Source organism: Passer montanus, unplaced genomic scaffold (genome assembly GCF_014805655.1).
Source record: "Passer montanus isolate IOZ18808 unplaced genomic scaffold, ASM1480565v1 scaffold15, whole genome shotgun sequence".
Taxonomy (NCBI): Eukaryota; Metazoa; Chordata; class Aves; order Passeriformes; family Passeridae; genus Passer; species Passer montanus.
The window spans coordinates 10,149,152-10,172,617 of NW_024362051.1; the positions used below are offsets into that span (position 1 = coordinate 10,149,152).

General features: G+C 41.7%; 1 protein-coding gene across 12 annotated transcripts in view; it reads left to right on the forward strand.

Moving 5' to 3' along the window:
- The window catches only part of SGCD (sarcoglycan delta), a 307,378-nt gene that overhangs the window by 33,974 nt on the left and 249,938 nt on the right, over nucleotides 1–23,466 (forward strand). For 6 of the 12 annotated variants that reach the window (XM_039701182.1, XM_039701183.1, XM_039701186.1 and 3 more), the window contains one exon: nucleotides 6,901–7,022. The exons of 3 other annotated variants lie outside the window; for them this stretch is intronic. The gene's annotated coding sequence lies outside the window, so the exon portion shown is untranslated. Of the gene's footprint in view, nucleotides 1–6,900; nucleotides 7,023–12,103; nucleotides 12,141–20,900; nucleotides 20,972–23,466 lie in introns of those variants that run through there. 3 more of the 12 variants (XM_039701174.1, XM_039701176.1, XM_039701175.1) reach the window with 2 other exon arrangements.

A 23,466-nucleotide genomic window follows, 5' to 3' on the forward strand; every position in this document is an offset into this window, starting at 1 on the left:
TCTTGCATGTATCCCTTTTTCCTCTCCTCTGTCCTTTTTGTGCACCTGAGCAGGACATGCATTCACTTTTGGCAGATGAGGACTTTCCAAGCTTGGTGTGAGTTTGGCTTGATACACATTTTTTCCATCTTATCCTGTTGTTGAGGGCACAGAACCACTGTGGTGGTGTTGAGCAGCACAAGGGGGGCAGATATTCCCCTGCAGGGAAATGAGTGTGGTTGAAGGGCATCTAACCAGTGAAGGTGGGAAGGGGCTGTGGCTGCAGGCACTGCCTTCACAAGAGATCTCTTCATTTTGGCCTCGAGACTGATGCACATTACAGGCACTGGTACATCCTGAACGTCAGATTGATTGACTTCTTGGAGATCCACCTGCATTCCAGCATATGGAACCAGCACCTTTTCATTTAGGTGGCAGTCTTAGCTTCAGTGTGGATGAGGGGAGGCTGTGATTTTAGAGGCAAATGAGTTGGAGAAGCTCTTTTTTAGTATGTGCAGAATTAGTTTGATTGATCAGATTTGACACCAGTCAGGGGAGAGAGAGGTATTCAGGCTGAGAGAGCAAGAACACATTCCAAGTTGGTTTTCTCTTCTGTATTCTCTGAGTATTATGAATATTTTTTCCCCTCAGCTGTCATAGTCTTCTAATAAATGCTTTCCTTCCATTAAATTTTTAAAAATTAGATTCTCTCTGTAACAAAATCCACAGTTTAAAAATAACTTCTGTGATGTACTTTTATGGTGGCAATTTCAAAGCCTGTGGAGATGGTGCTGGAAGATGCTTCTAATCTAATAATGAAATGTGTATAGCATACATGGAGAAGAGAAGAGTAGCTGGAATCAGCTTATTTTTCTTTTCTTGTTTTCTTGCTTCTTCAGCTGTTTCTGGTATCTTCCCCTTTTAATTGCAAGACAGGGCTGAGGAATATAGAATTGTAGCTGTCAGAAAAACTAGAAGAAAAGGTCTGTTTCCATAATCTTGCAGCTTTTTCTGTTTCAGGAGCCTGCTGGAATCACTGCAGCCTCTTTTCAGAAAAGAACAGCATAGTCTGCTTCATCTCTAACTGCTGTCAACTGTTTAAGCTTTCCGTTCCCCAGCCCTCACTCAGAACATGTTTTCAGCTCAGCCAGGGATGTTATTACTAACTGATGAACAAACCTGAATACTGAACGTGGCGAACGATTGACATTTTTAAAGGTAATCATAGAAACTCTTCATCCAGCAGCGGCTGAGGCTGCTCTGGATGCTCATACCCCATCTGATGCCAGCAGTGAAAAGCCTGTACAGTGTCAGCTCGAGACAAGTGGCTGTAAAATGGCAAAAAAGAAGTTTGATTTTCACGACACTGTCATCGTTTGTGTCGAGCACACTTTCTTGACTGGGAGACCAACAGGAGACACATTCCTGCTGATAACCTGCACACTCAAAGTGTTTGAAAACACCTCTTGCACAAAGCTTAAAATACCACATTAGTAAGAAACTGTCCTACTAACTGAACAAATTGCATCAACTATTTTTTTTTCTTTATTTCCCATTTTGATGTATTTCTGGAGAAAGAAATATGACAGATAACTGCTTTAGCACAGAGGGTGGGAGTTTGTGGGCAACTTGTAATATTTGGGATGAGCAGAAAAGCCATTGCTGAATTTAGAAAGGCAATTCATTCATGGGGAATTAAGCTCCTAACCCCATTTGTTTCTCTGGAAACATACTTATTTCAGAAGCTCTGATCAATGCCTACAGTGCAGGCTCTGCTGTGGCTGTCACCATTCTGTGCTCTGCTGACCACAGCGCTGACACCTGGCCTCTGGTCCTGTTTGTTTGACCCAAATCTAGCACTTTACTTTTTGAATAATTCAACGTATCTACTAGATGTAGATGTTGAATTTTCTCATGCTCCCATCTGCAGGATTGGCAGAATTGAATGGAGGAGTCCAGACTCCTTTCACTCATTCTCGCCGTTTGTGGTGGGCTAGCCCAGTCCTGTGAAGTAGCAAGTGAGATTTTTCTCTTCTTGGAAGTAGAATTTACACTGGTTTTGCTACTGTGGCTTGGTAGGATTTCCTTTAGGTGGGTAACTATTGCTTTGCAGTCTGCCCCAATTCTCCTCTTGTTTCTTTGGACTTTGAGCCTTTTGCTAAGATCTTCCCTCAAATCTGGGATGTTTTCTGCTGGTGAGGTCCCTCAGCAGAGAGCCTTCAGCTCTCACTGTGCTGGGAGCAGATGCTACCTCAGGGGCTCTGGGTTTAATTGTTTACACGCACTCAGATCTGCTGACCCTGCAGCACACAAGTGTGAAGAGGAATTGTTACACTTGTGCTTGGCAATGTGGATTTTTAGTAAGCACCAAAATGAGCTGCTTCTCTGAGAACAGGTGTTGCTGGGACACAGACGAGCACCAAAATGAGAACAGGTGCTTCTCTGAGCTTCTCTGAGAACAGGTGTTGCTGGGACACAGACTCTTAGAAATCCCAGTACTTTCTAGGATGGCTATTTCCCCCTTAATTTTCATTTTGTTGAAAACTGCCCTGTTTTGAGAAACAACTTGATTAGCCACCCTCTTCCAGTATTGTGTAACCCCTTCATCTCTATTGACTTTCATCTGCTGAGATGTTTGAAAAGTATCTCGCTGTAGTGATTGGCATGGTGGTAGGACAGGAGGTTTTTAGGTGAATTTCCAAGTGGTTTTTCACCTTTTCACCTTGCTGGATGGGAGGGCTGAGGGTCTATAAGGAAGCAAATGCATTTTCATCTGCCCTATTTATACTTTCAGAAGTGTTTCTCTCAATAAAGCAGTGGGCTGTACATCTATTAATAACATCCTTACATGGAAACAAGTGCTCAGTTACATCTCAGAGAGAACAGATCAGCTTTTTTGAGGTTTGCTGCCTCCTGTGAACTCTGACACAACCTGATTTAATTTGTAACAGCAAAGACTTTCAGTGGTTAATTACATTAACTCTAGGGACCAGCCACTTTGAGGTCATTAATATATTCAGTAGTATTAAATACTACCGAATATATTAAATAATTGAATAAATACTTAAATAATACTACTGAATAAATACTTAAATACCCAGAAGGAGCTCAAGTACAAATCCCATGAACGCCCCCAATGGAAAAAAAACAGTATCAAAACCATAAGGACTTGTCTTCACCGTCTGGAAAATATTCCTTTTGCTGTACTTCTACACATGTCTTAAGCTATTTTTTATATTAAAAATGCTCACTTTAGTAAAGTCCCCATGTGACAAAAAAATCCCCAAACCAAAACAAAAACCAAAGAATTAATCCTAGACATCAGGGTAACAAATCTGAAGGATTAATACATATTTCTGAATTTCAAGCTTTATAATTCAACATTTGTAATTTATTTCATACTTTTTTGCCTGGCCAGACTGAACATTTTTATTCAACAACTGCTCTCAGAGTAGGATTTGCTGAGCACTTTCAATAATAGTGACACTATTTTATTTCTGCCCTGGTGTTCTGGGACCACGGCTTGGTGTTGGAGGCCACATCTTCCCGGAATTTTATACAAGAAGCAACAGAACAGAACATTTATCTGACAGAGCCACAACTTCACTGCCAACTAAAAAAGAAGAGCCAACAGATTCTAACTTGGATTAAAAGTCACCTGTGAACAGAGGCAAAATATTCCTGCAGGCACAGGGCATCTCTCTGAAGAGAAATGGTTGAAAATGCAAATGGCTGCAAGAGGGTTCAGTGTGATTGCTTCGTGTTTCACAGGCACTGTGGTTTCGTGTGCCCCAGGTCAGCTCTCAGGAGATGAACAGCCAAGATTTCTGATTTCTGGAAGACCTGTGGCAGCTTTTCACATGCCACCTTCAAACTCCTCCCGTTTGCTTTGCAGGCAGAGTCACTCTTGTGAAGGATTCCTTCGGGGGCCTGGATAACAGATGTGAGCACGGCCCCCTCGTGCAGCCTGACAGCACAGGGCAAATACTAGAGAAGAAGAAAAGCAACTTTTAAAAAAATTATTCTTGTTTTTTTCTCCAAGCTCAGAGCTGTCACATTTAGCTCTTCCAGTTGTGAAGGCATCCTTGACAGGACATCACATCTTAATAATGCCAAGCATCATCTTCACCATAACCCTTAAAAGTAGGCAGAGACTCATAATCAGTTCAGACTCCATTGGAAGGCCATCAGCTGGAGGAGGAACAATTGACCTTTCAGGAAGAGCTGTACAATTAGAGGAAAGCTAGATAAAAGTACAGACAAGATAGAGTGAAATTGGAAAGCAGCATATTTGTATCAGATAAGAACAAGAGGGTGCTGGGATATAGGTTCTTCCCATTTTCAGGCGGAGAAAATGCATCTGAAATCTACTTTCCAGGAGGTGGGTTCACCACAACTGTGTGCTCAGAAGCGTGTGATAAAATTAATGACTGTCCTTCAATTTGATGATAAATCCACGTGCCAGTGGAGAAGCCAGTCACACACACACAGCACCATCAAACTCCCTCTTCTTGCTGGCTTAACTTGACAGCACAGTCTGTTATGTCCCTGCTTCACATCCAAGGCAATCCAGAAGTTTGCTGAAAATTGTTATTAAATTTTGTGCCTCCTATCTGCCTCTCATGTCTTGCTCAGGAGAGCAGGCAAGTGAGGATAGATTTAAGGAGGATGAGCATGAGGAGATCAGAGTGAAAGCATGGAAAGCTGAAATTTGGAGTTTCCAGTTGAGAAACTCTCAGGTTTGGCACAATGTAAAGGCCAAAATGTTCTGACCTGAGCAGGGGCCATTCATTTCTCTCAGAGGCTGTTGTGGTCCTGGGCTGGAGAGAGGAAAGGCAGGAGAAGCAAACAGGCAGCAGTCTTCCTGATAGGCAAGAGTGATTCCACCAGCAGTACTTAATGAGCAGAAAAATCATTGATTAGCTTAGTGTAGTGGGCAGACTAGAGAAGAGAAGCTCTTGAAATGAGACTTAGAGCAAACTGTTTGTGAGATAACATTAAAGTCTGTCTGGTCTTTGATCCTAAACTTGAAGAAAGTAAAGGAAAGGGATGGTCTGAACCAGTGGTCTGATGCCTTGAAAGATTTCAAGTTGAAGTGGAGGGGCGGAGAGGCACAGATGGAGAGAGGTACACAAATACTGTTCATGACATTTTATCTCAAAATGTCAAGTGCTAAAGCTCTGAAAATATGCTTACATGGTAGAGGCAGCACTGCATAATTGAAGCCCCATGAGAGTTAAGGAAATCTGTACTTTCTGGCCTTTATTTGTTTAAAAATAAAAGCTTTGTCAACAGTGTATGTACTGCTGAGTACATATGGCACTAAATCTCACTGCAAAGTGCTGAGGTTTCAGGGATTGAGCAGAGATGTTCCCTATGGCACCTTTGCCTTTGATCTCAGAGATTGACCTTTGGCGATCTTTGCCCCTACTTTACATCTGTCCTGCCCTTTCCTGAATTCCTGGGTACAAGCACTGACACCATTTTGCTCTGGAACAAGGGCATATGTGTGTTGAGTTGGTATATGTAAAAAAATGGTGAAAATGCTCATCTTTATTTTTATCATTGAGGAAAAGTGCATCACTGAGTGTTGAAATGTTAAACCAAGAATTCTGGAAGGGTCCTAGCTCAGCAATCTCTCCCAGAGACAAGCGAGTCTTTTGCTTCTTCAGCTTTTTGGTACCCCAAAAAATGTGCCCACACTTCTACAGGCGTGCCCTTGAGAGGGTCTGGCCTGGAAACTGGTTATGGATATTCCCCACCCACTCATGTTTTCCCAAGACTTAACTGACCCCTGCACCACTCTTGGCCAGAAGCTCCCCTGCAGAAATGTCGCTGGGCTGTCGGCAGGAATCCTGTGCAGCAGCAACAAACATGTGGGACACGCTTCCCTGGTATTGGAGGGAAGCCTATTTGTGTCAGCTGCATTAGAAAGATTGTTCCAGAACAGTTCATCCATGTGTAAAGTTGCCCCTGTAATTCTGCCAGGGCTGAGGAGCTCAGGGAGATGTGCTGGCAACAGCGCCGGCAGCTCTTTCCTCCACCCAATTTTTCCAAGGTGCTGGAGGTCAGAGAGGAGCAGATCTGTAATTTGCTTGTCTGAACCAGTCTTCTGCCTTGTTTAGTGTAGCTGGAGAGTTTTCATGCTGTGAACCGAACTTCCAGGGATAAAATACTGCAGAATTTAAATGGGAGAGCCTATCTCCCCACCCTGCAGTTCGCCTTATGCAGATAAAAATGGGGAGAGAGCTTGTTGCAGGCTCTCCCCTTTGGAAGCTATTTAGCATTATAAATCACAGGTACGCTTTGCAGTCGGCCTTCCTGGCTGTTTACCTTTACATAATTACACACCATGGGCTATTTTTTCCCTCTCTTTTGAGGAAAGTACTGTGGGAGTTACTTTGATTTCTTTGAATTTGACCTTTGTTAGCTTTGGAGGAAAAAAATATGTTTTCTCTTACTCAAAGTAAATTAGATGTATTCATTATAGCAACTCAGAGGATTAAGCACAACTACTGGGTTTTTTTTTCCTCGGGGTAATGATTTAATTGCTTTGATTTTGTTTTGTTCATATCCTGAGGAAAAAAAATTATGATAGTAGAAGAAAATGCCTTTAACTATTCTTTTCCATACAGTGTGTGCTTCTGTATGCCTGGCAGAACTTGCCTTATGCTAACCTTGTCCTTTTAGTGCTCTAAGTAGAGATTTCACTTCTTAAAATTTTAGGGCTTTGTGTGTGTTTGTAGGTGTGTGCGTATATATGCCAACACACAAAAATAAAATACATTATGCAAACATACCTAAATATATGTTTTCATTAAAATACTTTTGTGTGTGTGTTTATATATGTACACACATATATAAAAATAAAATAAATACTGGCGTTCCCTTTAACTTTGAAAGTGTTTTGTTTTCTTTCAGCTCCAGCAAACTGGATTGAATTACAACTGAATTGAATGCACTTCTACAGCACCTTCCCTCAGGGATCTAAACCAATTTTCTCACCATTGCTAAATGCTGAACTTCCCCTGTACCCTCACAGAGTAAGTAGGATGCTGCTATCTGAGCTCTAGGGTAGGAAAATTAGGAAAAGTGTTGAATGCAACATACTGGAAAAGAAAGTGATAAGATATTTAGCTCTTGGTTTTGAATATTGTTGTGTGTTCACACAGTTGTACTTTTCTGCGGAACTGAAGCCTTGCAACATGTAACCTTACTGTGGGAAAAGGGCAATACTCACCCCTGTAGCAGTGTGTTTGGTCAGTATTGGGCACGGCTTTGGCATGGAGTAGGAAGGAACAGTAAAAGATGTTTTTGAGAAATATGGAGCGTATTTCTGACTTGACACCTGATCTGTTTTATCTTGACCAGTCTCAGTATGGGCTCCAGCTTCTGAAAAAAGGCATTTAGAAATCAATTTAGGGAGGAGAGGGGAAGAAAAGAGCTGCAGTTCTCAGGTGCTTGACCATTGCAACACCTGGCCAAGGCCAAGGGAGCTGCTCTGCTCCTACATCAGATCTGATGCAAAGGGTTCAATGTATGGTGACAGGGACAGAAGATTTGCCTCCCAGACTTTTTTTTTTGGTTCAGTTTCTTGTGTGGCCATTCTGTGTGTTTAACAAACAAAGGGAGAGTGTGGTGATACTCACCATCCTTTGGCGATTCCTCGGTGGTTGTGTTCCTAATAAACTGTAAAAGGAAAGCTGACTGCAGGAAGGTTGGTGGCTAGGTTAATATACACTGTAGTGGAGTCATTTAAAATAACCCAAGCAAAGAAAGGAGATTTATATAAAAGTACATTTCCATTACTTGTGCCTCTGGCACAGTAATGTCTCATCTAGCATAGCAAAAAGCTAACAACATTATTCTTGTTTCTCTTTGTAACATCCATAGCCTTTAGTACTGCTATCCTTTGTTAATTTTCCAAAGACTAGTTGTTAATTAAGAGACATATTTGACTCAAAGGCAAGTCTTGACTGAAAAGAGCTCAGAGAACATGGCAGGAATCTTGTGTTTTGGGGTTTTTACATTATTTTTGAAACAACATCTAATTTTGAGCATGTCAAGATCCAGTTAAAATTTTGATGAGTGGGATCCAAGCTCCCATTGATGTCTTCCTGGCAATGGCATTTGGTCTCTCTTAGTTGGAACAGTAGGACAGGTCTAATTTTTAGATGGGTGAAAGAAGTCCACTTTAAAGCAAGGAAAGCAGACTACAAGTACAGTTAGGTTTTGGTTTCCTTCCTACCCTTTTCCCCCCCAGAAGACTCAAGATCAGTCATTGAACACCACAGGTATGGCAGCACATTTAAACCCACTTTCTTTTACATTTTTTGTAAGGGCTTAGCACCTGGTGAGCATGAAAGTAGAGTTACTACTTAGCAAAGTCTGGCTACTTCCTTTGGTACTGAAATAGAAGCAGATTTCTTCTAAAAATCAATCCCAAAGGGCCAAGACTAAAGTGTTTTGTATTCCCATTACTTTGAATGGAAATTTCTCCTTACTAAGGAGTTTGGCATTGGGATTGCATAGAGAGCCAGGCACTCCTTTTATGTAGGTCCATTAATTTCGATTCTGCTAAATGTGTACTCCTAATTGCAATAAGTCAATGTACCTAAAAGGATCAGAGGAAGGAACTGATCCAGAAGGGGGAAAACTTGTTACTGTGTGCTTTGAAGCTGTGAGATTGAGTGACCACATCTTGGCTGTGACTTTCAGACGAGTAAAGTGAATGTATGGCTTTTAAGAGATACATGGTATAATTAATGATTAATCAGGGCCCTTTGTTTTGCACAACTTTCAATTCTGCAGTCAAGGCTTGTGTGTATAATGGATGGTTTTTATTTTCTTTCTTCTACAACTTACCTTTGCTGACTGCACCTCTTTGCTCCTGATGTCTGTAAGCTCTAATAAATTGAGGAGTTTAGGCAGACAGTTCCTTAGGCAAGAGCTCTCCCTTGGCTGGTGATGCTGGTGAGACCTGCCTAGACTATAAAAGGCTCAGAAAAAGGGACAAGCTTTTGGCTGGAAGGCATAAGGGAAGTGGAACAACTTTTACATCCCTCCTTCATCTCTTTTCTTGGATATTTAATTGGCATTGGAAACAGAGCAGGTCATTGGATTAATAAACCAGAAAAAAGTACTGTTTGAGTCAGAAATACCCTTAGGAATTCTCCTGTTGGTAGTGCTTGTACTGATGTTATGAATTCCAAGACATTTAGTGGTTTTTAGAAATATCTTAGCTGTTGTCAGGTGGTGTGATAAAGCAAAAATCTGAGCTCTCATCCTAGAAAAGATGCTTGCCCACATATTTGGGGAGAACAGCCTGAAGATGTGAAGCTCTGGATTTGAGTGCACAATGAAAGCTCACCAAGCAAATACAAAGACCCCCACAGCTTTCATTCCTGTGGTGTTACTGTCTTGTATAAATATCCAGAAAGTACTGGCTTATAATTTTGTGTTTATTAAGAAAATATATCTTTCACCAGCTCTTGCTTCCTTGCTCTAAAAGCCTGCCTGACTCATACTTAATGCCATAATACTGCAGGTCAGATAAGAGATCCTATATAACACAGTCCATTGTTGTTTCCCAGGCAGTATCTGCATCAAGCCAACAGCTTCCAGTTGACTGGAGAACATGGCTTTTTTTCCTGTGTTTACCTAGAAACTCATCCCTTAAAAACATGGTCAACAGCTGCTTCTCTCCTCTGTTTATTGTTTCTCCCCCTTCCCATTTTTTAGTGTTGTCTCCTGGCAAAAGCCTGTGACTTGAAAGGGAAAGGGTCAGAGAGATGAGAATGGCTGGACTCCATATCCTCATAGAATACCAGCTCTGTGGTCATGGGAGGAAGGATCATGACTCTCCCTTCATCTTTCTCCCCTGTGCCAGGGCCTCTGACCCCTCACAGGGAAGGATTACTTCCTTTTCAGCTAAACCTGTCCTCCTTCAATTGAAAGCCATTACACCTTGTTCCATGGCTATTTGCCCTTTTCCAAAATCCCTCTCCAGCTCTCTGAGTCCCTTCAGACACTGGAAGGGTCTTGAAGGTTTCCCCAGGGCATTCTCTTCTCCAGGCTGAAAGAACTCTGGCTGTTTTCACAGCTGAGGTGCTCCAGCCCCATGAGCATCTTTGTGGCCTCCTCTGTCCTGACTCCAACAGATCCCTGTCCTCCTGTGTTTAAGAATAACCATTTGTAGGCAGGACAGATAATTTAATTTCTATCCTATTACCACATGTTACTTTTAATATGCCATCCAAAAAATCAGATTACAAACCAAACAGAGTAGAGGGAATGGCAGTGGCAAAAATTAAAACCTGGTGGTTGAGTCTGTCACGACATTCCTGCCCTTTTCTCCTGCTGCACAGGGGAGGGAAAACACTTCTTGTCCGTGGGGAATGAGGTGAGAAAGAATGGGCTTCAATTGTAGCAAGTGAGATTTACTTTTGTGACAAAAACTTTCTAGGATGAAATATACCGTTAGATTGCTTATGGGGGTTGTGGCAATTCCATCCTTGCAGGTCCTTAAGAATATGTTAGAAAAACATCTGTCAGGAATGATAGCTGTAGAGCTGCTCCTGCTGTGGGGTATGCAGGTGGACTAGATAACCTCTGGAGATCCCTTTCAGCCCTGTTTTCTATGAGCTCTAATCCAGGACTTCTCATTACTCATCCCTTGAAGCCCCAAAGGTGACAGGACTATCACACTTCATTTTTACACTTACACAATCTTTTTTACTGGATGGTTTTTGCTCATTCAGTGGTCTGGCTTCAGTTATATTTGTCATATGATTCCCTTACAGCCTCTATGTATTTTTTTTTTCAGTCCATGCCCTTTAGGCCTTTTGTCTCTGTTTTTTAAATGGATCTCACTAACTTTGAAACTTTCTGAAAGAAAAAGTTGCTGAAAACTTAGGATTTTTTTTTTCAATCTGAGATTTCAATTTAGACAAAATTAGTTAAAGCTGCTGTTAACTAGTAATGTCATGTTCAGTGCTGCAGCAGACACAGGAATAGGAACTGGTTTTGCTTTGTTGAAGTGAGATAAATGTGAACAGGAGCAGATGAATGAGGTGGGGAGCTGCCCAGGACAGAGGCTATTCTGCTTGTTTGTCCAGGGCTTGGTACAGCGTGGCCCTGAGCTGTGAGTGAAGAGCTGCTCTAATAACCTTATTTATGATGGGAAGCACTCGAGGGACCAAGTACATGTGTACAGTGTGCACGAGGTGCTGCTGAAAGGTACAAAAGAACTAAGGTTTGTGCTTTGAAGTGATGGTGTGGTGATTCAGGGGTGATTTAAAAACACAGTAAATTAAAAGATAACCAAACCAGTGTGATCCTCTAAGTGCTGGGTTTTTATTCAGGAGTCATAGTGGCAGTAAATACCCTGCATAGCCCTCTCTCTCTGGCACAGCTGGGCATTTCACAAGCTGGTGTGAAATAATAGGTTCCCATTATATTTGCCCTTTTTCATCTCTTCCTGACTTGGAATTAAATTTATTCTGTTATTGGTGTGTGTTGATTTTTAAGTGGTTTCCTTGCAGGTTTGTTTTAGGGCTTCCCTGACTCTCAAATTTGGATTGGTAAAGTGAAGATTTCACAGTAAAAACAAAGGTGTCAGGCTCGAGGTAAACAAACATCCTACTTTATTTCATTGTAGTTTTCCAGTTCAGCTCCAGGGTGCCTTGGTCTGTGAAACAGCTGTGCTGATTCTGCCTGTGGCTGGGTGCAATTGCTCCAGCCAGAGCTGGGCAGAGGAAGGTGCTTGGAGCAGTCCCTGCTGTGGTGAGTGCCCCACTCCCTGCTCTGGGTTTGGGGAGAAGCTCCAAACAGCTCCAGACATTCTCAGGACATCGTGCTCCTTTCCACAGCTGCCCACATCTTCCTTGGCCCTTTTGTTGGCCTTCTTCATTTCCTCCCTGGCTTAAACTGACAGCCAGAAGATGAGAAATCCCTGGGGGTGTTCTGCATGGGGCAGTGATTCACTTGGGCGTTTTACATTGCCCTGAATATCTGATGTCCTTACAAGGCTGTGAATTTGCAGCAGTGGAGCAGAGGGCAGTGCCATGTGGGGTGTGACAGGCACAGAACTGCCTTGGGACACCCGTGCTGGTCTCTGCTCATCTCTGCTACATGCTGCAGGGTTTTCAGGTTTAACTTGGGTAATAATATTTAAATCATCATATCAACCCCCGCTCCTCTGGACTTTAATAAAAGTTTCCTAATCCAGTTATGTTGTTTTTCTGAGGAGCTGACTTTTTTTAATAACTAATTATTTTGTGCTCAGCTGTTTGTTCTGAGTTCTATTTGCTTCATGGCTGGGTTTGATGCATTCTATTTAATTATGCACTTTTAACATTAAAAAAGGAGGAGAAAACTCACTTTGGTAGCTTTGGGCTGCATGAGTTGATGCTTTGCTTCAATCTGCCTGCTCCTTCTAAAGGCTGTGGAACCCATGGACCCCTTCAGCAAAGTTATGAAGGCAGAATTGGAAAAGCTTGTCTTTATGGAAACTTTGATTAATCTTTTTCAAGGGGTGACCAGAGCTGCTGTGTTACAGAACTGTCAGATACCCTGTGTACAGAAGCCCTGTCATCTGAATTTCAAAGTCAGAGCCATATTTTGAGAGACTTGCCCTTTTCATCCTATCTGGTCTGTGGGGGTGTTGCTGGGACTGAGCCCTGTTTGGCCACGTAAAAGCAGCCTGCCAGGCTTCCTTTGCCAGGGACTTTGAGTTTAAATATATTTCAGGCCTTTAAAAAGGTCACTCAAGGCTGCCAGCCAGAACCTGTGTCTTAATTCAGTGCTATTAGAATCAGAGAAAAATAAAATCCGCAATCTCGGCTTCTAGGGCAGGAAGTGGTGGAATTATCAGAGCCTTTCTAAAGTGCAGAATACGCTCTTGTTGCAGATTTCTGCTGTGGTCTGAGGGGAGCAGGAGGATCCCTGGGCAGCAGGAAGGCTGCTCAGGCACTGCTGTAAGCTTTGGGCTCCACCAGTGGGGTTCTCATTGCTGCTCTGGGGCCTGAAGCAGCTTCCTTTGCTTGCTAGGAAGTCAGGATCACATTTTTACCCTAGCTGTTAGGTGGTGTATCTTTCCAGGTGGTTTATACCTGGCTGTTTAGGCTCCCCACTGCTGTTTATTTGGGTTTTTGCTCTGCAAGAAGGCAAAAGGGAAGCAGGAGTTGTGTGGGGGTTTGGGGTCTGGATTAGGGATTATTGCCCTGCTGGCTGTGCCAGGTGGGGAGGGAGAAAAGCTGAATTTGAGCTCTCAGTGGCCCATTCCCACCCTCTGCTGATGATCCCAAAGAAGGGTCCGTATCTTTCTCTTGCTCTCTATCATCTGACACACCTAACTGCCCTACTGAAAAATTTGTGTGGACTCCTACTAGACTAATAGGTTTGTTTCTCCTTAATCCTTCAGTTTGTTCTCTTATTTGTAGTCCAACATGGGTTCTTTTAAGAGTGGAAGGAGCTGACATCAGCAGTTGGCAGAGCCAAATGAAAGATTTCTTATAACAGTAATCAGCCTGGCTGATTTCCCAGCAGCATCCTGGCCTGCCAGGGTATGGAACAGCCAGCACTAGGGACAGAGTCTCTTTTTCCACAGTTGAGCCTAATTTAATAATACTTCGTTGAATTGCATTACAAGTTTGATTCTGGATTTTGACTGGTATCTTGGAATGTGTTTTTTGTGATCTGGGTAATTTTATATTTGTTTGGAGTGATTTAATTTTGTTAGCATCTTTACCAAATAATCTGATGAATGTGAAAAGCAGCTTTAATGTGATTTCTCATTGATTATTTCAATATAAAAGTTCTGTGATTTGAAGAGTAATAGCTTTGCGCTTGCTTGCCATCTTATAAGTAGGCTTTAGTTTTAATCTTGTAGGTTTTCAAAATTGAATCAGCAGAAATTGCAGAAAGTATATTTTCATTCACTTGCTATCTTACTAATGGATTTCAGCTTTAATCTTTCTGATTTTGCAAATTGTTTCAGCAAAAATGACGTCACCAGGATTTGGTTAAAGCATTTCAGTTTCATCTTAGTTCTTTTCTAATGTGTTAAATTTTAATATGCCAATGCAAAAAAACCTTAACAATATTAACCTCTTACTAGATCCTTATGTCCCAAAGTACTTTGAAAGCTTTGTGTTAAGTTTACTGGGTTTTAAAAATTAAAATCTTGGCTGCTAGTAAAACATACTTGTCAATGTGTAGTTAATTGCTGCATTAGTTCTGAAGTTATAAATCAAGTTGGAAAGTAAATTTGGTATCTTGTATTATGCAGCAAAAAATAGTTGTTGAAGTAGGAATGCTGTCTGCTAATTCACTTGTCTCCTTTTAGCTAATCACTGCATTTATTCGTGTCATGCATTTTGGCTGGATGATCTCCATCTTGATACAATAATGGCTGGAATGCCTTTTCCCCCTTCTGGAGGCTGGTTTCTGTGGAACAGATATTTGTCCCAAACAAGAGGCAGATGAGTAAATAAGCCTTTAGGGCAAGCAGATAGGACTATGAATTTATTTCTATGATTCTTTTTTTTTTTAATTAAGATTTTCTTCTTTAGTTTTTTATTTCTTCTTTAATAATGCAAGGAGCATTAGTAAGAAAAAAGTTGACTGAAACGTGATTTTTTGGGATAAAATTATATAGCCCTAAAATGATAATCTCAGGTGAGGTAGTAGGTCTGCATCTGTATATTTTGACTGAACAACAAGGAAAAAAACATACTTACTCCTCAATTTAGAGTGAAGCACCACAAGTCCCCTCTCCTTCTGTACATGTACAGGGCTCCCCAAATCACCTCTTTAAATCCTGAAATTGCAGCTCTCTGAGTGGCTCCTGTGCTGTCAGCAGGCTGTGAGCACCAGTGCCAGGGTCCCCTCTCTTGCAGGGGATTACAGGATCAAAGTTGGAGAGCACTGCAGTATAACATGGTACTGTTTTAGGAACGTCTCAGTTTTTCACAGAGGGAAAACCGGTGCTAGGTGAGCTGCTTAGAAGGGCTTTTTACACAGCTGAGGCTGAGAAATGTCTTGAGAATTTTGGTAAGAAATACAAGTTGTGTTTTGCATGCAGGGAGCAGCACCACCCCTGATGCTGTAAATTTTTGAAGTCCAGTGCTCCCCAGCACCCAGGTGTGCCTTCAGCTGGCTTTACTATTACCAGAGCAGAAACCAATAAAACTCTGCCAAATCCCAAGAGAGCCTTGAGGAGATTTCTAGGAGCACTTGCCACATTTCACGTCTCCCACGCAGTCACGTTGTGGGAATGGTGCAGGCTAAATGCCTGTGCCTTGCTGCTGCTGCCTTTGTGCAGGGCTGGCAATTGCCTTCCTTGCATCCCCTCCTGGGAGCCATCCCCCTCCGTGTGCTGCCTTGCTCAGAGTTCACTGCAGCAGCCTCTGCGTTGCCCTGGAACTCTGCTTTTGCTTTCCTCATCACCCTGAGTTTTGCCTCTCCATTAGCAAGTTGGATAAAGAGGACAACAGTGTAATTGGGCAAAACGCTCCTAAATGAGCATTTCAGTTCTTGCTGAGGGCGTGTAAGGAGGGCTGGGCACTGACACCTGCGGGAGTGCGTGGCAGAGAGGAGCACGGAGTGGGAGCAAGGTCAGGTGAAGCTAAAATGATTTAAGCCCATGCTTTCAACAGCAAATGATCATTTTGGAGGTAAAATTTACCACTTAGGCTAAAAGTTAATGTGAGCTCTTGCAGGCTGTAACAATATCCTGCCCTTTATGAAGGCTGCCACCACTTACTGAGGAGATGCTGAAAGCATCTCTTAAGTGGCTGCTGGGGAAGTCAGTGCTGTAAACATCAGTGAGGTCAGGCTGCTGACCTTCAAAGAGAGTTTTCCTTTCTGGAGGAGTAAACTCCTGAAAAGGCAGTCTGCTAACAAGATTTTGGGTGTTTTATAGTGTGCAGTGTCCATAATTTTATAAATGGTCTCTCCCTGCTGCAGGCATGCCCTTTTTCATCCACTGTGCATGGGAGGGGTGGATCAGCACCTTTTAAAATATAAGTTTGGAAATTACGTCGCACAGGTGTAAAAGTCTGTGAAAAGATTAAAGAGGAATTATTTGGGGGAAGGAAGATATGACGACTTTGTGGCCAGAAGGAGAATGTGACTTGCTAACATTTTGAACAGTGTGAGGCTCTGCAGGTAATCAGTTTTGTAAGGTTTCATCATATGACACAACTCACTACACGGCTGAGCTTAATGCAGTAATAGATCAGTGTTCTTTCTTTCAGGTAGCGATGCTATTTAAGCAGAACATTCATTATATCATGATAACAGAGATCCTCAAAGAGCTAAATAATTGAAGCCAGGTGCTGGAAAAACAGTGGATACACATTGCAGTTTTAAAGACTGCTATTGTGGAAAGCCACCTAATTGCATTCTGCTGCAATTAATAATCATCTTAATGGCTTTGAATATTTATGAATATATAAAAATAAATAAAAAATACACAGGCTAGGATAAAAATTTGGTTCATAAAATTTTATTGCTGGAAAGTAATTAAGCATGCTTCTAATCACATCATCATTTTTCATTGTGGGTAGGTTTGGGTGGAATGAGAAAGTTTGGAAAAAGAAAATGTGACTGTTCCATAAATTACGTTGTATGAAAGATTTCATATCACAGATATTAAAAATCAGACACCTACTTGCTTTTCATTTTCCTGCCATTGCCTGTTTTGACCTGGGATACCCTGAGTATGGTAGGGGATCACTTTTCATCCCCATTCCACTCTCAGATGGGTGGTGAAGCTTTTAGCTTCCATCTTCTGGTCTGTATTGAACAGGAGGTCACAATGAAAGATTAGAGCAGCCTTTCCTGGCCTTTAAACAAATACTAATAATGTCTGAGGTTTTGAGATTAAAATTTGTCTCCTGAGCATGCAAATAAAAACACAGGATAAGAGCACAGAGAATATTGCTTGAAGTTTTGTCCCAGGTGGAATTCCTCTCTGCTTATATCCATGTAACTAGACATGAATTTGACTGGCTGAAGTTTCTCTTCAATCTGCACAATAACCACTTACTCTCATTAGAAATCTTTTCTTCTTTGCAGCCCTGTGCATTGCAAAATGTTCCTGCTTTGTTTTGACTTGACCTTTCATAGTCACTGCAAATCGATAGACTTTAAAGCATTTATTAAATAAGGAGAATTCTTGGGATTATCATGCAAGGTTCAGTGCTGGAGCAAGAGGAGAAGGTAAAGAGTGGAATATTCCTGCAGAGCCAAGCCAGGCTGCTGTGGCTCTGGAGTGCTCTGCTCCTGCTGATCAGGCAGCCCAGGACCCCATTGCTGCCTTCTCTTCACTCTTAAACTTCCTTCAAAGGAGGAAGCTTGCTCAGCTCTCTTTTCTTTTTTCTTCTTTCTTTTCTCCTCTGAAGAGAAATGACTTTTTTCTCCTGCTTTGGTTGAGCTGTACTTGACTTTGTAGGGATAGGGAGTAATGGGACTTCAAGCACAGCTGGATGTCATTTGGGCTGCAAAAAATATTGAAGTATTTACTGTGAACTATGCCTTGTTTCTGAGAATACTCTGGCTCTTGTGACCTGATTTTTTTAAGTAATAAGATTTGTGCAAAGCTTGTGCTCAAGTTTGGTGTTCCATACCTGTGTGTACTTACCCATCCTTTCTGTTTCTGAGTCTAGCTGCCCATTTTTGTGCAAATCTCTGGTTTGCATATTACCACAGGATGGCTGTCCTTTAGCCTGCTGCCACGCATGTGCCTGCATGGAATGTACAGTTTCAGGTCCTTTGAAAGGGGAATAAGAAGTTTGGCTTACTATTTTTATGTCTTTATTGCCAAATATGAACCTATTAGCTCATCTCCTCTGAGTGACAAGAGTAAATACTATTGATTTCAGCAGGTTGGCTGAGATGTACCTGATAACACCAATTTATGTACAAATATATTTGATTTGACTTGTTAAAATTCAACTGATGATTTTGAAGAGAGATTTAAGGTAGGCTTTTTCTTCAGCATTTTATCAACCTGTTCCTGATGGACTAAAATTAAAGAACATGGATGTCCTGGCACATCTTTTCTCTCAGTGTCTGTCACTGGGCTTTTTATTCCTCTTTTTTATGGGTGCTAATTAGGAAAGCATTGTTCTTGTGTGTTTAAAGCCAGTAATTTTCTCACTAATACTTTGTAATGCCTCTTTGAAAAGATTGCAGATTGATCCCCCACCTCATGATGAAATCAAAAGTAACACTCAAAGTCTGGGCATGACAAGCTTCTCGTGGCATGATCTGCTACAACATATTAAAACCAGATTTACATATATGAAAAGTTTTCTTTCAATGCATGACAACTCTCACAGAATTGTATCTTGATGTGTCAACATGCATTCAGATCTCAGCATATTAAGAATGATTTGGAAGGAAGCAGTGTCAAAACACATTGATCAAATTGTGGTGTTGCAAGATTAATTTTTTTTTTGCCCCCTTAGCTGCTACACAGGGAACAATGCTTTGTGTAGGTTAAAAAAAAAATCTACCACCCTAAGTAACAACATAAATAAAATCTTATACTGAACAAATCAGAAGTGGAGTTATATAGCATTTTTGCTTTCTTAGGACATAATCATGTCTAATCTGCAATAACAAGAGCAATAGGTATGCACACAGAGGCAGTTAGATGATCAGTAATTGATTGTGTTCTTCTTAAAGAGCAAACTTATTGTATACCAAAATGTGAGAGTGCTTTCCCTTTATGGGTCAGCATTGATTGTACATAAAACGTGTGATAGAGGGTTTCTGAAAACAGTAATTAAAATTGTAGGGTTTCAAAAGTGAGCATTGATTATATTTCAGGGCCTCTCAGTTAAAAGTTAAAGAGTAAACAGAGTTTTCAGCTGAGGCATCAGAACAAGGAGGGCCTGGAAACTTCAAGTTTTGCCTGGGTAGTTCTAGTCAAGAGTAGAACATCACCTGTTAATTACATTTAAGAGAGGAACTTACATGCTTTTCCCCCTTTGCTACTTCCAGCAATTTTAAAGTGATTAAAGCTCTTAATGAAGCAGTTACTGCTTCCTGTGAAACGGGGCTTAGGTGCCCAAAGGGACCCTTGTGGTGCTGGGCTGGCAGGCAGGGAGAGGGGACTGGAGGGAACCTGCTGCCCCAGTGACAGTAGCTGGGCTCAGATATTGCTCAGGTGGGCCATATCAAATACATTTCTGTGTCAAAATACATTTTGAAAGCTTGGGACTATGTGGATCAGCCACCCTTTGGTGTAAATCAACAGGATTCAGAATTATGCTAGTTTACATCACATCAGAAAGTAGCACGGGGGGATGCAGTAATTTGTATAACTCCAGCTGCACACTGCTAGAAGCAACACAATGTTTTAAAGATGTTTTCTATTCTGGTACCAGGAGATTGTGTTTAATTAAATAAAAGTACATGTTGGAGTTGCCTTATTAAGCACTTGTACAGAAGGTAAAAAATAAATTGTCCCCATATGATAAACCAGGACTTTGATTGTGAGACTTACAGCCTTGTCACTTTCCTTTAAATAGGTGAAAATTGAGAGTGCAAGTGTTTCTAAGAAACTGTGCTTATGTGATGTAACTGTTACTGTTGTTGGTTTCAGGGCACAGTGCTTTTGCTGCCTAAACCACACACGCTGTCAAAAAGTCCCAAAGTCTGTTTTGGCTTTTGGTAGAACACAGGCAAAAATAATGTCAGATTGTTGATCTTGAATCACTGGATATCTGCTCTGAAAAATTTGCATCAGTAATTTAGACCACAAATAGGGTCATATATAGTTCCTAGTCTACTCCAGACAAGTTCTGTTTCTGCAGAAAAATGTACCAAGCAACTGAAGTTTTACCACAAATGAAAATACTAACTGCCTTTGAAAATTAGGTTATTATTAGTCCTTAAATTAGTGTTTTGGCTGCTGGTAGTCCTTGCCTTGTCTACCAAGAATGGACATCATGTCATGTCCCTAATAAATGATCAGGTTAGCATTATGAGCAGCATTAGATGATCAGAGAACAGGAACAGGATCTGAAGTGCTCACTTCTCCTCCATGTCCAGCAGTAGTGTACCTGCATTGTTTAGAATGACCTTGGCTGCGAGGTGCTGTTTTGCAGTGAGAATTTGCTGCAGAAAAGCTAAATCAGCCCAGTTGATATTCCTGTTTTCCACCAGCAAAGGTGAACATGGGGAACCTGTGGCACTTGAGGTAGTTTGACCTGATTGTTCACAAACCGTGTGGTTGATCACTGGACTGGAAGACAGTGTCATCCCTGGAAAGGGACTGGGATGGCTTTAATGCAGTTACATCCCACTCCTGTCATAGCAGGTGTGGGAGGAAAAAGAGTTTATCACCCCCACATTTGCATTGAGAGGGTAAATTCCTGTCCTGTAAGACTTGGTGGCTGTGAGGAAGCTTCTCAAATCCTGTCTTGCTGCAGTCAGAGTTTTGTTTATTACTAGAAGAACTCTAGAAGCTGCAATGCAACTGCTGTGTTTCATTATTAAACAGCAGAGTTTTCAGCTTGGTTTTAAACCTGGTGTTTTTAAGTCTGCAACCTCTCATCTGAAGGACATGCTGAGAAGGGCTTCCTGCTTTCTGAATTAGTGTTTAATGTGTGGGAAGTGTACATCCCAATTGAAGTTTGTCTTCAGAAGCTTCTAATTAGGACAGAATGATTTGATTTTTCAGGTGGTAACTTTTGGGTTTCCAGAAATAACAAGGCAGCCACAAGGGTGATGCAGAGCAGGTATCACAGGTTACTGTCATCTTTGCAGCTGTCAGAAGTGTTTTAGTGGAAAGCAAACCCATGTGTTTGAATAAATAAATATTTTTTACTTAATTTATGGTTTTCAATCCAAAAGAAACTGTCAAGTTTGAGGTATAATGACTGACTTTTTTTTTTTGTTTGCAGTGGCATGAAAATTTTCAGAAAGACTGAGTGATGTTTTAAGCTACTTCCCTGCAGGATGCGGAGCCACTTAGGTATTATTTTCCATATAACTTTATACAACAAAGCAGGAGAAAGGAGGCAGGAGAGCCAAGTGTAAAGTGGCCTCTCAGGGGGTAATGATATGGTATGCATTGCAGAGAAAAAAAGGCAAGTGTTTGAAATCACTGCAGTCAATCTATGATGTGTGAATAAAGACGAGAATTACCCTGTGTCTGGTTTCCTGTCACAGCTCAAAGGCTGCTCATGCTTGCTCGTAGTGTTTCATTTGGAAACTAAGTTTTCCTGGTCCTGAAACCTGGGTGCAGAGGGGACACCTTGCCACTGATGGTTCCATTTCAGAGGGAGCTGCCAGAAACTGCTGGACAGACTCACACAGGAGATAGTTTTGTATTTAATCTCCCTTCCAGTAAGAAAAGCAGCATGTTATCCCAACCCAGGAAGTGTTCAAGGCCAGGCTGGATGGGGCTTTGAGCAACCTGGTCTAGCAGAAGGTTTCCCTGCCATGCTAGGTGTGATGATCTTCATGGTGCCTTCCAACCCAGACTGTTCTGTGGCTCTTATGATTCTGTGTTTGTGGGTTTTGGAGTGACCTGTCTTCATATTTTCCTGATTAACATTTGGAGGCACCTTGAACCTTCCAACTCCAGCAGGTGTGCACCTACAAGAGATTTCTGGAGGTTCAGGTCTTGCATTGGCAGTGTGACCATTGTGGGAAGCTGCACTTCAGAGCCTGGAGCTGTTGAGCAGTGAAGGTCTCCAGGCTGGTCTGTGTGGCCACAGAGTGCTCAGTGGGGTCCTCCAAGTGGCACTGGGCTCTGGCATCCTTTGCAATTTAAGTCTGTAAAATCGAGGCAGGATTTCAAAGCCAGGCAGCAGATGTGAGCCTTTGGCCTGTGAGTTCATTGTTCTTCCCTGGCACCAAGCTCCTCTGTCAGAGAGGGGAATTTAGTGCAAGCTCTGGTAGGTAGAGACACAGAGGCTTTCTGTTTCTGTCTGAAGTCACCTCGTCGAGCTTTTGGGCTGGTGTGTTGGCAGCTGAGCAAAAGGCTGTTTATTCTACATGACTTCTAACAGTTTTGGAATAGCTTCCAAATACAAATCCATGGCATGTTCCCCCAAAAAGCCAGTCAGAAATTTTTAGCTCATCTGTCAGTAGCTGCTCTGGCTTTTATGGGTCAGCTCTGAGGAGCCAGTGTGATTAGAGCACCATGTGTAGTCTCCAGGCACATTTTACAGCTTTGCCAGTGGAATGCAGATTTTGCTTATAGTTTTAAAATACTATCAGTATACTTTTGAAGACCTTGTTTATTTAGCTATGCCACTTGCCCGGTCTCAAAGCTGGCAGAAGAGAATCTTCCTCCCTTCCCTTCTTGCTTTTCCAAATAGACACAAATAATGCCCTTTTTCCTCAGTCTCGTAAAAATATAGGTTGTATTTCAATGAGAACTATGAAATTGCAGGTAACTTCTGTTCCTCTCATATTCCCTTTTGCAGAACAATTTCATGCAATTGCAGTCTGTCTGTGGAATTTGTTGATCCTTGTAGGATGAAATGCCTGAAATTCCTTTTGCTTTTCCTCCCTTGGAGATCCCTTGCACGCTGTCTGTGTGCTGCATATCAGCTGTAGCAGATACGTGCTGGTAGCTCTCTCCTCAGCAGTCTATTACTGTTCAAAGCTTTGAAATGATCAAAGAGGAGGATGAGGAGTAACAAACTGCTTGAACATTTGTTCTGGCAGGGATGGAGCAGCTCATGTGAGGTGTGTTGTGGGGCACGTGCTCTGGAAGGTGTAAAGTGTTACTGCTGCTGCTTTGACAGAGCCACAGGGAGTCTGACACAGAAATAAAGAAATTCCTCTTCCTATTGGCTCCTTTTGATATAGTGCTCCCCAAGATCTGCATTTCCCAAAGTCTTGAGCTTTCACTGGCTTTAAATTATTCCCCAGTTTTGAGGGGAGGAAGGGCATGACCAGGATTGTTAGACAGAAGTACCCAAATTCAGCTTTTAAGACCCTTGTTTATGGAAATAGTTTTTCCTCGTAGGCTCCTTTTTCCTCTGGAAGATGAAAGTGCAGATTAAGTAATGTCGCCCATGGGAGCTCTCATGATGGTTATTGGCTTCCTTTGAAATACTGAATTGTTCCCTGTTCCACAAACTGTGACGCTGGCAATAGGGATGTGGGGATATAGATTTTTGCAATAGTATCTATCCAACCACTGTTTGAGATATTGTTTTCTTATTTTATTTTTTAATTCCTCACATGTTGGCCTTAGGAAAAATGGTAATATCTTCTCAGTCTGAAAGGGACTCTGAACAAATAGATGGTTTTGAAGAGCAGCAGAATGTTATGCCATAGTTCCTTCAAGCAGCTTTGTAGGTCAGATCTGCAGTTTCTTTTCAGCTCCATGTGGGACCAAAAGTAACATGTAAGCTTCATATATGTAGCTTGAAGTCAGAATGATAGTTTTAAATTTAAAATCACTTTTTATGTTTAATTGATGAGTGTCTTTATTAGCTCAGTAAATAG